General features: G+C 32.3%; 1 protein-coding gene across 2 annotated transcripts in view; it reads left to right on the top strand.

Annotated features, from left to right (window-relative positions):
* Positions 1-16,452, top strand: part of MACROD2 (mono-ADP ribosylhydrolase 2) — a 2,094,477-nt gene that overhangs the window by 249,853 nt on the left and 1,828,172 nt on the right. The window lies entirely within an intron of this gene.

Raw genomic sequence — 16,452 nt, 5'->3', positions numbered from 1 at the left:
CTATCAGTCCATCTTTCATTCAACTGCCAAACTGATCTTCCTAAAGTTTGATCATGTCAAACTTTTCTTCTACTATAATTGTCTACTACAATAAACTTTAGGGATTTCTCTGTTATACTCAGGATCAAAATTAAATCCTCTATTTGTCTTTTAAGGCCCTTCATTACCTGGTCCTCCTTACCTTTCCAGTGCCCACCTATAACACTAAAGTCTTTGCTACTACTTGCACAAACTGCTCCATATCCTCATTGCTTGCATTTTCCCTATCTGTTGGTATGATTGGAGTTTCCTCATGTCTTCTGTGTTTTTTCCTTATGGCTTATTTTCCTTGATATTAGTGCCTTCCCTCTTGTAGATATTCTCCTAGTTTATCCTCTATATATCTGGTTTGTACGTATGTGTTTGCAAGTTATCTCTTGCATTAGAATATGAGCTCTTTGAGAACAGGGACCATTGCTATCCCCTATTCCCCCTTTCCTTTTCTTCATATCACTGTTTTTAAGCATAGTGCCTGGTAAATAATAGATATATAATAAATGCTTAGGTAGAATTCAAAGAGTAAAGGTAGAACTGCATCTTAGTTTGTGTACTAGACTAGTCATTTCTAGAATCCTGGAAAACTCAGTAAGCCTAGACTTTGAATCTAAATTTTGCCAAGTTTCAGGTTCCTAATGATGTCTTACATATTCTGGACTTTGCTTTAGCTAACAGGAAGCCATTGAAAAGAAGACCTAGGAGAGATTCCTCAGAAGACCATAGTAATGAATTTGGCAGAGAGAACTTGTGAGGGCTGAGCAGTTGTGCCACAATTGTGGTAATAAAATCTAGGGGAAAAATAGTATGGCTGTGATGTCTATTTAGCTAGAAGGAATAGGAAGCTTCTGGGAAAAGGCATTGATTAAGCCCTTAGCTTTAATTAAACACAGATTTGAGGAGTGAACACATGCTCAGCTTAAAAGGAAATGATTGCCCAGCCAAGTGTTTTCTGCAGGTTGAATTTGTTGATTTGTGTTACAAAAGAACTGTCTGAAGTGGCCAGGAAGGAGTTTACAGGTTTATAGCGTTATAGGCTGTAAGACTATAAAGCTCATAGCTTAGGTTTATAGGATCTCCAAGTGTTAGGGGACTCCTTTGATAGCTCTGTACCATTAAGTGAGGTAAAGATCAAGAGAGAAATGTACTTCTCCAAATCAGAGAGACACTTTGAAATGAAAGGCAACTATTATTTAGTTCTTTTTTTTCTTCTCATAAACAAATATCAAACTTTATAAATTGTCGACTTTGACCCCAGTTTTATACACACACACAATATATATATATATATGATTTTCCCCCATGATTTAAATTGGAAAAGTTGTATTACATTACCCTACCTCCTGCCCCATGAACCATACAATCCAAACTACATTTTTGATTTTTTGAAACATTTTGAAATATTGATTTGGTATAGTTTCTTTGTCTGACCTAGTCATATTATTCTTTTAATGTACCCAGCATAGGTTTCCAGAAATCAATATATATACTTGCAAAATCTGAACTTTATGTTAATTTAGATCTGCTGTGGGTAAACACTATGAAATCTGTAAACACTATGTGCTCTTTTGATTTTCTTGTTCTCTTAGGACTAGCTTTTTGTCTTTTAACTTTGTAGGAATTTTAGCCTTTTTTTCTGTAAATATACATAGGATATGTGGGTAGGATTATGGGGAAGGATAATGTTTTTGACATTACTTTCCTATTTGTAATTCACATAGACTGTGAAATAGGTAGTTTCTTTATACAAAGTTTTTTCCAACATACATAATTTTTCTCCAAGCCTTAGATTTTTCCTGTGGATATTGTTTCTCTTTTCTTGTCTCTCTTCTTTGCATGTACAAAGTTTCAAAGGCTAAAATAAAATTGGTGACTGATTTATTCCATGCCCTTTCATGTTTATTGGTGTCAATTAAAGATGTTAAGAGTGTAGTAATATACACATTATGATGCCTTATTCTAAAACTCTTCAGTGCTACTTTCTATCTCCTGTGATTCACATTTATGGTGAAGGAAAAAGTGTAGGACAATTAGGAAAATGGAGAATTCATATGAGTATAAAGAATGCTACACTTGGAGTCTGGAGAGAACTGTTTTTAACTCTTACTTCTGACACATACAATCTATCTGTTTACGCCACTTACCATTGCTGAGACTATTTCTTCATTTGTAGAATGAAAAGAATATATAATATCTTCCTCTGTGCTGTTGTATGGGGATCAAATAAGATCATTTATGTGATGTACTTTATATGTCTTAAAAGTGCTACTTAAATGTTAGATATTATATTTCTGATCTTTTAGATGGAATTTAGATAGGATATGGGACATGATATTAATTTGCAATCATTCTTTTATATTTAATGTCTTGTAGAATTGTTGTAGAGGGCTATAATGTATAAGGGCCTTTTGTAACTAAACTATAATATTGCAATGTAAACTAATATTTTACACTCACTGAAAACATCTTTGGGTGTTTTCTGCCACATTTTTATGTTTTTTAAAGTTTTTCATTCTATGTAACTTGGGATTCTTAAAAAAATTATTTAGTCAGTGTTATATTATTAGGATAATTATGGGCAGCAGTTTTGTTTATGATAATAACTTGATTCTAATGCAGTTTATTTATCAAATTCTCAAAGATAATTTGATGCCTGAATTTATAGGATTTGTATTTGTATTTGTTATCTATTAATGTATGAAAGATATTGAGCTTCTGTAGTATATTTCTAGCCACTAGATTGCATCTTGCCTAAGTATTCAGTAGGCACTAAAATTTTATAGCCTTTAGTGTTATATTACAGTTTTTGCCATATCCTTAAATAATATGCTTTGTTCAGTAATTCTGGATGGCTTGAGAATACCTTATCTATAATTGCTGGTGGTAATAACTAGGTTTTGAATTGCTATCATAAACCTCTCCATTTCCATAAATAAATTATGATTCAGCTACTTGTTTGTTTGTCAACATATTGTTGATTAAGTTTATGTGGATGTGGCTTATTGCAGGCCTTATGATGCCTTTCATGGATCCTTGGCATTTTATAAACTCCATTGGAATTGGATTGGAGTAGATAAATGAAAAAGATGAAAAAGAATGATCACAAGAAATGGAGGGTGCATGGTTCAATACAACATCTGAAACTGTTACGGGACATAGCAAGAAACTTTTAATTTCCCAAGTACATAGTCCATAGGGCCCTAGTGATGTAAAGAAGGGAGATTAGAGAAGTATTCCTTTCTAAGAGCTTTCTGATAGAAGAGTATGGGACCTTTCTACTCTTCCCCCTCTATTACTGATCCACCTATGTTACTTTCCCAAACAAATAAAAAATTAAAATAAGAATAACAGTAGCATTTAAAATACATTGAAAATTTGATATTTGGAATTTAAAATGTTGGTGAAATAGCAAACTTCCTTATCTTCTACTTCTACTCAGGCTTGGAGAATGCCTATTGTCCTTCATCTGGTCTATGTTACTTAAGCCAAATCCTTCTTCTCAATAGTTTTTTTTTTTTTTTTTTTTAATCCCAAGGGAAGTAGTCAGTGGTTGAAGGATATAGATTGTTTGTCTTGTGAGATGATAAACTGATTTGAGTGATTTTACTTTGAACATAAAAGTTGATTGAATTTGTCTGAAAAGCAAACAGTTTTGACAATTAAGGCATAAAAAATGGTTAATGTTAAGTCTAGCTGTTCTAACCACAATGTGTTGATCAGTCATTCCATGCATATTACTCAGTTGTAGTTTAAGTGCTACATACACATTAAGAAGAAAATACATAGTCAGTGAATTTCCTGTCAAAATTTGCTGATTACAGCAACTTGCCCAGAGCTAAAATTATTGTAATAAAAATGCCTGGACTAGAATATCGTGCTGGCTATATTATTCACCTCCTGAGTTGTTTCAGTACTACATAAGCCCCAAAGCAAACAGCTGTCAGTTGGAAAACTTCAGAAGAATCCTATCTAACTTAAGTCACAGCTGAGTTCTGTTGCTTTGAGTCTTTGAAGAATATGTCAGCTAGATTCTGGCAGTGTGCAGTGAAAGATGGAATTCAAGTAGCTAAAAGTCCTGGATTAAAATGATCTGAAGTTATCTGGATCATTTTATTAAAATAACTTTGATAGTTACTTTTTGATGAAGGAACCCTTTTATCTCCTTGCCTCCTTCTACCCCTCCTTCCTTTTCCACTTTCCTATTTTCCTAGAGTAAATTTCCTGTCCTTTGGTTTTATACTTTCTGCTCAAATGACATTAAATCATAGAATCTGGACTTATTATATCAGAATTGTATTCATGAAAATTTGAACAGGCCTTAGGAGATAACTGAGAAAATTTCATGAAAGCCTTATCCCTTTATACAACTTAGCTTTAGAGAGAATACTATTTTTGCCAGGGTAGGAAGTTTTCATGGATTTCTTGAAAATAACCAAATTCCAGTGTTTTAGGACTATCTTTTCCTGAAACCATCATAGATATAAGGGATAGAGGGTAAGGACAAAAGAGAAAGCAAGAAAGGAAGAAGAATAAAGAGAAGGGGTGTGTGAAGGAAACAATTCAAAGGAGAGAGGAAACATGGAATAAGAAAGAAAAAAAGCATAGAATCATCTCTGAGCTCATTGTCTCATAATTCCAAACAGTTTTTTAGGTTAGAGTTCCACATAGGCAAATATCAGTAAGACCCTCAAAGTTCTGGAGATGATCTTGAACATCTCTGAAGTTTATAATATTGTCACCCTGGAGCTTCCACTCGTATGTTCACTAATTGATTTTTATGCAGAACTAATTTACACTTGGGAAAGGATATTTACTAAAGTGATATATTGCCGAGGAGGTGCAGTACATAGAATGCCAGGTCTGGAGCCAGGAAAACTCATAATCATGTGTTCAAATTTAGCCTCAGACACTCACTAGCTGTGTCTTCTGAGCAAGTCACTTAAACCCATTTGCCTCAGTTTTCTTATGTGTAAAATGAGATGTAGAAGGAAATGACAACCCACTGCAGCAACTTTGCCAAGAAAAGCCCAAATGAGGTCATAAAGAGTTGGACATGAATTTTAAAAAAATACTGAATAATAGTGATTACTAAAGCAAAAAAAAATTAATGAACCACAAAATGAATAGTAAATAAAGTTAAAAACAATCCATATAGAATATTTCCCCTTTAAAGTGTGAAGTATATTCTTCAAAGTTAGTGGAAGAGTAGGGTTAAATTTAGAGTACCATGGTTGCTACCCATTCATTTGTGTTTGAAAGGGCACTAAATTGAAGGCTAATTTTGAAGTTTTAAATACCAAAGGTATTTGCATTTAACCTCAGAGAAAATAGGGAACCATAAAAGCTTCTTGAGCTATGGCTTGATCTCCTTGGAATATCAATTTAGCATCTATTTGTAGGGTAATTTAGAGAGGAAGAGCTTTCCAGAGAGACCAATTATAAGACTATTGCCTTAGTCTAGGTGTATATCAATGAACACCAGACCTAGAATGATGGTCTTATGAATACAGAAGGGTTGGATTCCAGTTATAGAACTGACAAGTAGAATTGACAAGCCTTGACAACTAATTTGATGTGAGAGATTTAGTGAGAATGAACAGTCAAAGATGACTCTGAAGTTGTAAATCTAAGTGTTTTGACAAAAAAATGGTAGTCTCTTGACACAAACAGGGCAGTTAGTAATACATAGGTTTGTTTGGGGAAAAGATAAAAAAGAGTTTTATTTTGTTTATGTTGAGTAAAAAGTTGTTGATGTCCAGTAATCATTTGTTGATGAAGTACTGGAATTTAATAGAAGTCTTAGAACTAAGTGATCTGTCTAGAGATATGTAAGTCCATGCAAATTGAAGACAACTCTAAGTGAAAGTGTAGGAATAAAATGGGAGTTGAAGTACAATTACTGTTAAGGGGTTAATGCATGCATGATGATACACCAAAGTTTGTCAGACAAATAGGATAAGAATCAGGATGGAGCAGTGTCACAAAAACTAGGGGAGAGAGAATATCCAGAATGAGAGATAAATGAATAATTTGAGGAAAAGTGGGCCCAATTGTAGATTTTTAAAGTATTAACAATACTTGAATGTATTTGTAGGCAGCTAGGAAAGAACCAATTCATGAGAATGGAGAGAAAGAGAATAATACAAGAAACCACCAAAAGAGAGGGGAGGAGAAAGACACAAATGAAGAGATTGATGTTGATGAAGAAGGCCACAATTTCATTACAATTTAGAGTGAAGGGAACAATGGAAGATGATGTCAAGAGTACAGAATAGAAGAAAAGAATAACTATGTGAAGATGGTAGTGTCTTAGGAATTACAAATCTCAGAATTCTAGTAAACCTCTAAAAATGTACCAGATAAAATAATGATAAAGAAAACCAAAGAGAATCAACTAGGTTATGTGGTAGCCTTTCCAGGAGAAAACAATAAGACTTGCAAAATTACACAAAAGCACTGAACAGATGAATTACAAGATATGGTAGATGAAAGGAAAAGTGCTAAACAATTTAATCTTACAGCAGGGTCAATCAACTATCATTTGTTAAGCACTTATTCTCTGCCAGGGATTGTACCAAATCCTGGAGATAACAAAGAAATAAAAAATAAAATAGTCCCGATTCTTAAGGAACATACCTAATGAGGTAGACAACATGCAAATCATTATGTAAAAACAAGAGCTATGCATGATAAATTGAGAGCAGTCTTAGTGAGAAAGCACTGAGAAAAATTTCTTATAGAAGGTGGAATTTTAGGTTTAAGGAAATTAGAGAAGCCAGAAAGTAGAGTTGAAAAGGAAGAAAGTTCCAGCATATGTTGTTATTGAGATGTTTCAGTTATATCCAATTCTAAATGATTTATTATTTTCTTGGCAAAGATACTGCAATGGTTTGCCATTTTCTTCTCCAGTTCATTTTACAGGTGAGGAAACTGAGGCAGACTGGGTTAAGTGACTTGCCTGGGGTTTTAGTGTCTGAGTAGTAAGTGTCTGAGGCTGGATTTGTACTCATGAAGATGAGACTTCTGGCTTCGGACTCATCCACTGAGCTGTCCTACAGGAAATGGGGGACAGCCAAATATTCTTCATATATGAGGAACGACAAGGAGGTCAATGATCTCAGAATATGTGGCAGTGACTAAAGTATTAAAAAAAAAATTAAAATGGTAGAAAAAGGCTAGGTTATAAAAGACTTTCATTGTCAAGTAGAAGATTTTATATTAATTCCTGGAGGTAAGAGAGAGTCATGGAATTTATTCAATGAAGTTAGAAAGATCGGTTTTATAGCTATTTGCAATGGAGAGAGGCTTCTGTAAGGGAGATCAACCAAAAGGTTATTGCAGTAGTCCAAGTATGAGGTAGTGAGTGGCAATTCAAGAGAACCTATTGTAAATGAATCAGTGCCAGACTAGCATAATGTGAAAAATGATTTATTTGAAAATCATGCTTGAAAAAGCATATTCAAATAATGAGAAATGCAAACTAGTCCAATCTCTTAGAATCAGCGCACAAAATAAAAATATAAATAATTCACTAAAATCTTTTGAAAGAAAGAGGCCTGAAAAATGAAACTTATAAGAATTTCATACCCCAAATACATAACTTTCTGCCCAAAAAAATGATGCAAACGGCTAAAAAGAAAGAGTTCAAGTACTAAAAATCCATAGTCTGAATCATACAAGACTTTGTAGTTATCTCTACAGAAAAGAGGCTTTAAATGCAATATTCCCAAAGACAGAAGATAAAGAAAATTTTCTTTTTTAGTATTTTATTCTTCAAAACTGAGCAATATCTCATAGGAAAAATTGACCTCTAATGAAATAGATTATTTTTAAACATTTGTGATGAAAAGCCCCTAATTAAGTAGACACTTTGAAATGGAATCCCAAGAGACAATAGAAATATAAAAAAGTGTATGTATATATGTTTGTATCTACTACCTAGATCTAGATCTATCTGTATATCTATCTATATCTATATCAATTTTAGGGTACTATGTGTAGATGAATTGTTTATATGCTCATAGGTGGAAAAGAAATATGTGTTCTCTTAGAACCTCAATTTCTTCAAAAGTAGTAAAAAATTTAAATAAGACAGAGGTTGGAGGGTGGTTTTGTTCTGTTTAATGATTTTAGGAGAAGGTAGAAAAAGTAAATAATAGTATTACTGTTCTGAAGAGGAAAAGAAGAAGAGAACTCATATTACATTACATCATAGGAGTGCACAGTTGTAAAATTTAAGACCTGTAAAATCAATGCTTTCAGATTGTGGTGCTGGAGAAGATTTTTTAGTTTCTTGGACAGCAAAGGGATCAAATCAGTCACTTCTTAAAGGAATTAATTCTGGCCATTCACTAGAAGTTCAAATACTGAAGCGGAAGCTGAAATACTTTAAGCACATAATGAAAACAAGGGATTCTTTAGAAAACACAGTAATACTGAGAAAAATTGAAGGCAGAAGGAAAAGAGGATGGCAGAGGATGAGATGGATAGATAGTGTCATGGAAACAACAAACATGAACTTGAAGAGACTTTGAGAGATAGCAGAGGATAAAAGGGACTGGCTTGTTATGGTTGACAGGGTCACAAAGAATCAGACGTGATTGAATGACTGAACAATAACAAAGAGGTGAAGAATGAATAAAAGCAATTATTAAGAGTATATATTATGAAAAAATACCAACATGGAGGAAAGGATTAGGGATATCTCTTGAACATTATTTTTATTTGAGCTAGGTAAAGGAAGACTGAACACACATATTCAAACTCAAGGAGAGTGGTGTAGAAATACCTTAAACTAGATAAAGAATGAATGAATAAAAACATTTATTGAGTATATATTAGTAAAAAAAATATCATGATGGAGGAACTAGGTAAAAGAAGGTTGATCATATAACATATACATATAATATACACCCACAAATACAAAGAGAGTGGTGTAGAAGTACATAAAAGTAAACAATAAAATAAATAATAACAGGAAGAAGGAGTTTTAAAAGGAAATATAGGGTAGATAGATAGGGGAGTAGCTGTAAGGATAATCAACTCCAAAGCCTAAAGGAGGAGTTCAAAGGATTGTATTGGAAATTATTGGAAAAGAAATATGCCTATGCTCAGGAATGGGGTAAAAAGAAGAGAAGAGCGGCAATGGCTTGAAACAAATCACATTGTTTAGAGTATTAAGTAACTTCTTTTTTTTCCACAACATTCTTCTTATTGATAAAGGGGCATGTGTGAGAAAAGAGAGAGTAAAAAAAACTTATAATGACACATGAATGGGAATCCATAATTAACCAATGATGTGAATGGGATGTACTAATCCAAGAAAAGTCAACAATAGAATTAGAAAGCAAAATGTTATGATATGTTATTTACACAGAATGTTGTTTCAAATAAAGATTCACAAAATAAATAATAAAGATTGTATGATGAGTGACTGGAGCAGGTCACTTCAGGTAGACAAAAAAAAATCAGTGATAGCAATTATACTTTTAGACAAATCTGTAATAAAAAATAAAAATAAATTCAAGACAATCATGAAAATGACATTATGGTTCTCTCCTCTTCCTCTCCTCTCCCTCTCCTCTCCTTCTCCTCTTCTTCTCCTCTTCTTCTCTTCTCCTTCTCCTCTCCTTTTCCTCTCCCTCTCCTCTCCCTCTCCTCTCCTCTGTTTAAAAAAAACACTAGAAAACAGAAATAAACAGACTTTTCTTAACATGCTAAGTAATGTTTTTTTTAAAATGAGAGCAAACATTACATATGTGGCAGAAAGTTTAGAGACCTTTTTAATAAGATTAGTATTAAAGATATGATTACCTTTATCACTATTACTATTTATCATAGACTTATCACTTTGAACTATATATAGCAAATAAGATAAGGAAACAAATCAAAGGAATCAACATAGTCAAAGAGGAAGAAAACTGTCACTTTGTGTATGATATGATGATTTATCTAGAACAGTAGTGTTAAACCCAGAGAGAAACATATCTCTACTGGCCACATATTGACCTGTTATTTAGTTGTTTTAGTCATGTCTAATTCTTCATGACTCCATTTGGAGTTTTCTTGGCAAAGATACTGCAGTGACTTGCCATTTCCTTTTCTGGCTAATTTTTACAGATGAAGAAACTGAGCCAAAACAGTTTAAATGACTTCCCCAGGGCAACACAGTATGTGTCAGAGGCAGAGTCTGAATTCAGGAAGATGGTCATTTTGATTCAAAGTCCAGGACTATCTCCATTTTGCCATCTAGCTACCCACATATTGACTTAGAAAACTACAAATCAATATTATCCATTTTCATCCTGAATTTTAATTTATTTTGTTACATCTGGTTGGGGTCCCACAAATCACAATTTCAACATCTCTGATCTAAAGAACACTGATCTGAAGACAACTAAATTTGATCAAAGTGGCTGTTGAATGTAAAATAAATCTTCATGTGATCAAAATTCATATATATTATCCATAAAATTCAGCAAGAAGAGATAAAAAGAAAAATTGTATTAAAAAACAACAGACTATATAAAATATTTGATAATCTCTCTAACAAGACACATGAATGCAATTACAAAACCTTTTACAAGAGTAAAGGGATATTTAAATAGTTGGAGAAATGTTGCTTGTTAATGAGTAGGAAGTACCAATATAGTAAAAATTATATTATTCATATTATTTATTCTGTATCATATGACAACCAATAGATTATTTTATAGTTCCAAAAAATAATAATGAATTCATCTAGAGGAATTCATCTAGATCAAGAATCTCAAGGGAAATAATGAAAAAAGGGAGAATGAAATGCAAGAGAAAACAGTACAGGATCCCAAAATGTCCTACAAAGCAGTAATCATCACAAATACTTGATATTGTTTAAAAAATAGAGGTTGATCAGAGACAGATTCAGTATACAACATGCAGAGCAAAATAAACAGTAGTCTAATGTTCAATAAACTCAAAGGTTCCAGTTTCTAGGATAAAACAATCTTCCATAGCAACTGCTGGGAAAATAGAAAGCAGTTTGGCACAAAATAGGTATATATCATCAATTTACACTATATAGAAAGGTAACTTCCAAATAAATACATAAATACATGACTCAGATATAAAGGGTGACATAAATTAGAGAAACAAAGAAAAAATACCTTCAAATTTATCTAGGAGGAAGTTTTAATGACCAAGGAAATCTTAGAGAGTGCCATAGAAGAAATTTTATATAAAATTTAAAAGTACTTTTTTAAAGCAAAACCATATATCTAAAATTAGAAGAGAAAAAGGGAAAAAAAAAACAAACAAAAAATCTTTACTGTAAGCTTCTCTGATAAAGGTCCTCCATGCCTACCTCACATGGGAACTCTCTCCAGAGTTCCTCTTATCCTTCACCTACATAATAGGTAACCTTTCCCTACCACTCTCCATCTCTAGGTCCTTTATGGGTCATATTTTTCTATAAAATACAATCTTTTTGAGAGTAAGGACTATGTTGCAAATTAATAACTGTATCCCTAGTTGTTGACACATAATAAAGTCTATCTGTCATTTGATTAGCTAATCTTCCAGATAAACTGATTCAAATTTATAAAAACAAATTCCTCAGTGGACAGTCAAAGAATTTAACAAGCAGTTTTCAAAAGAAATTAAATTAGCTATCATGAGAGGAAAATGCTTCAACTCAACAACAATTAGATAAATTCAAACTAAAGGAACTCTGAATTTCCTATCTATATCTGTTAGACTGGTAAACATAATAAAAATTGAACGTGAAAAGAAAGAGTTAAAGAATTCATATGTACAAAAATATTTATAGCAAATTTATTTTTTTTTAATAGTAAGAAAGTGCCAGAAACTAAGTGCTAACTATCCTTGAGGAATAGTTTAATAAATTGTTGTATATTAATGTAATGAAATGTTATAGTTTTATAAGAAATAATATGGACAGTTTATGAGAAACTTGGAAAGACATTCATATCAATGCAGAGTAAAGTAAGCAAAACCAATCTATTTAAACAATAACAACTTTATAAAGAACAATTTTGAAAGACTTTGAACAATGCAATTAACAATTCTAATTCTAGAGGATTAATAATGAAGCATGCTACTAGCCTCTTAACAGAGAGATGATGGTCTTAAGATGCAAAATAATGGTACAGCCAATGTGGACATTTGTTTTTGCTTGAAATAGACATATTTGTTAAAAGATTTTCTTGTTTTCTTTTTCCTTAGTTAGAGGTAGGAAAAGAAGAGGGCATAAGGATAGAAGAGGAAAAGAAAGAGAAAGAGAAAGAAAAGTGAGTCATTTGAGACATTTTTTCCCAATACAGAAAGAAGAAAACAGAACAAAGACCAGAAAAAAGCTCATACAAGTCTAAATGCCTTTATGGATTTGAGTACATACAAATGGAAATTATCTAAAAAGAAAAACTATATAAACTATATCAAACTTTTATATGGGAGCAATAGTCTCACAGTGTATGGAATGTCATACCTGGGAGTCTATAAGATTCATACCTTCCTGATCTCAGACACTTACTAGCTATGTGGTCCTAAGCAAGTCACTTAAAGCTATTTGCCTCAGTTTCCTCATCTGTAAAATGAACTGGGCGAGGAAATGGCAAATCATTCCAGTATCTTTGCCAAGTAGGGTCACAAAAAGTTGGACAAGACTGAAAATGACTGCACTACAAAAGTTTCATGTATACCTTTTTCAATTCTTTTATGTATATGGAAATACCTACTTTATTCAGTGTTTGTTAAATCCAAATTAAAATCACTTACTCCCTTCCCTTCCTCCCCCAAGAATGGGGAGAGAAATAAGTACATGGAGAATAAGCCATGCTTTTTTCTTTTAGTATAGCTTGGAGATGGGTTCTTGTCAGGTCTTGTTCAAAGTATAGCTTTTGAGGTCTTGGCCAACATAGCTTCTTTAATTCTGTTAATACTTTGATTTAGATGACAGATGACTAGGGTTTATTCATCACTATCAGTGAAACTATTCATTGATTTTTAAGAAATAATTAAGATTACATTCCCAAAAATAACTCATTGAATTCAAATATATTTTCATTTTTATGGGAAAAATTAAAAGGAACTGATATTTATCTTACAGAGAATATCCAATAATTTAAATGATTCTGTAATCACTGTGATATGGATCCTCCCTCAGAAATGCTGATGTCAGTTCATTCATTCTTGCCCATTCTTGACCATGTAACTCTTTTCAAGATTCATCTATAAATTTATAAGTGGAATCCATCCAACTGACTTCCTCAATTTCTCTCAATATTGTGAGAATATTAATGGAGCATAAGACTTATTTATGAGTTATTCCTTCTCACTATGTAACAAGACTTGAAATTATACATTACTTTGATGACATAGTTTAATTTAATTTACTTTTATATTTCCTAATTTGTTGCATCTTGGAGCCTGTTCAAACCCATCATGCAGCTATCCAGTGATGTTTTAGTGATACTCATTTTTAATTTTTATGTGAAATTTTATTCCATGATATGCAATCATACAACAACACTGGTAGAATATTGTTTAAAAGGCCTTTACTTCAGGGAGAAATGTGGAAGCATGAAAACATTTTCATTTCTCCTCTTGTTTCATTCTGATCCCTATTATTCATTGTTTATTTACAATGTCTGTTCTCCCCCCTCTTCCTCTGCTCTGCGTGCACACACTCACACACACACACACACACACACACACACTGTACACACAGACACGTCTCCTAATTCTATCTTATAATATTCACAATGGTTATTTGTTATGTGCCTGATTTTTCCTCTGTGGTTGTTAAGAACACTTAAGAACAAATAAACATTTGAAATAGCCTTGCTGATAAATAACCCGTACTCACTAATATTCCTAATAGCCAAGTATGTAATATTTGATTTCACAACAATTATGGTAATGAAGACTGATTGAAGTATAATAAGGCCATGTATCATTTAAAAATTTATTTTCCAATGATAGGATTGTTACATTTAGAGATATAAAGGACCTTAGATATCATTTAGTATAATGACCTTGTTTTACAGATGAGGGAACTGAAGTCCAGAAGAGTTAAATGATTCTCTAGGTAACACAGCTAAAAAGTCACAGAATTGGGATTTGAGCTTAGATTTTCTGACTCCAATTTGAGATACTTCTTTCATTCTTCCTTACTGCTATTTTTTTTTTTACTTTACTAATAGATCATAATTTGAACACCTAAATTTTCCATTTAGCTGGGAATATTCTGTTTAGAGGGTCCCAGTAATAGATTTATTCAATATATTATTATAGTAGCATGCTGCTTAGTTAGTTTTGTATTTTTAATTTTTTATCATGTTTGCTAATAAATATAGTGATTAATTATGCTGCACAATTTTAAAATCTTTGTTCCAAGTTGTAATGAGCTTATTTGCTCTTTTCATTTATTGGTATATCATTGGTAATTTCTTTAGTGTATGTGCCCCAGGAGTGGGTATTTTGTTTTTGTTTTTACAGTTGTTTATATTAGAGTTTCTTCCAGACTAGCATTTCCAGATCTGTTCATTGTAGAAACTGAGTGTAGCAGGCTTGAACATGTATGTGTTAGGTAGAAAAAATGGCTAATTCTTTCTTAATTTTGAATTTACCAATTTTCTTGGTAAATTCATTTTGGTTAAATTCATGCTGTTCAGGGAAAATGCAGGATAATCTATTTCCATAGACTACAGTGTTACAAAGGGCCAGAACACAATAATGAATGTTATTCTTTGGAATAAAATATTTTATTTTCATGTATGGCATTTCTAATTATGTTCATACTAAAGGAAAAAAAAATGTAAAAAATTTGTCCCTCATGTCCCCATTTTTAAAATGTCTTTCATAGATACCTTTTACTTGGGTTAAGTCCAATTGATATAATTCCCATCAAACTGTGGTAGTGCTTGGTTTCTTCCAGTAGTTGTGTGCTTGAAACTTGCATTAAGTAGTGCTACCTGATATTAATTATGATATGATATGATTATTAATTATGAATTGGTGGAAAGATTCATTGATGTGGCCTAAGGTTGATAGCCAAACATATTTATTTCATTCCTAGGACTTTCAGCTAAAATGACATAGCAACATGAGTGCTCTGTCTTCTAATCTCGAAATATCAGCCTCTAAAAATGCTTAGAAATGAATAGAAAGTTAAAGCTATGATGACTTTCTGGAAAACACTGCTCTCTCTTCAACATAATGTATAAATAATGACTCTTATTCCACTTTGAAGGTTTATTGCATTAATATCGTATGGATTGAAGGTACAAGTTAGCCAGAAAAATATATCTAAATAAAATTTTTGAATCACAAGATAGAAAGGAATTTTGGGAGAAGCTATAGAATATCATGGCCTAGAAAATTTTTATGAGTAAGGTAGGTCAGTACCCTATATTTAGAACAATATGGAGTAGGTGGAGGTGAACTGGTTGACTAAGTAGTCTTGCTGGGCCCATTAGGTCATTAATTCTAAAATATAAAAGTTGATGAGAATTTTTCTACAGTATGAAAATTTATCTAGGTTCCTTCTTAAAAATGTTTTTTTACACTTTATAGTTACATGTAATTTTTTTTCTGAGAACAAAGCAGCGCTAACTTGTCCTTTGTATATTTTATGTCAGTGGTGACATGGTTTTTGCCTTTACTTTGAAATTTGCAAATATCCTTTCAGACCATTTTATTAGTTATTTTATTTGAACTCAGCTTTTCTTTGACCCCAAAGAGATCTTAGTACAAAGCCTACAAAAGAGGTGAAGTGTTAATTAGTTTTAATGACTCCTGCTGCTATCTTTCTATCTACAACTCTGAGGAAATCTATAGAATTGGGAAAGAATGTGTGAAATTTGTCTGGGGAGGTGGGGAAGGATTAGCGTGTTTGTGAATTAGTCTGTATACTCTGGGTAATACTATTACTGTAGTTGAATAACACTAACCCCCTGATTTCAACTTTTTTTTTTTTTTAAGTCTGACCTTGGGATAATACTTTAGAGTCTGGTAATTATTTAATAAGACTATCTTTTTGGTTGTTTTTTCTACTCAAATAGGCTAACAACATTTTTATATCTTCAAGAGGTTGAATACTTGATTAACCTGGAAATAAAAATGTCCTGTTAAGACAAGTTACAAAACAGAGATAAGGTCTGGAAGCTAAGTGGTTTATGAGAGAAGAAATACAATATGTTAATTTAGATTCACAATACTCCAGGGCCATGTTCCAGATTACACAATCAGCTGGTATACTTTACCAAAAAGCTACAGTTTCCTAGGACATGTTGTTGTTAAGACCTGCCTTTCTCAGTAAAAAAGAATTCCCACAAATATGAAATGATAGTTTTAAATATTATGTTTTCTGTTTAAATCAAGTGGATATTTTTTTAGCAGTTTTGTAAATAATTGTTAAAA

This window comes from Sarcophilus harrisii, chromosome 2 (genome assembly GCF_902635505.1).
Source record: "Sarcophilus harrisii chromosome 2, mSarHar1.11, whole genome shotgun sequence".
Taxonomy (NCBI): Eukaryota; Metazoa; Chordata; class Mammalia; order Dasyuromorphia; family Dasyuridae; genus Sarcophilus; species Sarcophilus harrisii.
Note: the sequence above shows the minus strand (reverse complement) of the source record. Positions and strands in the feature narration are given on the sequence as shown.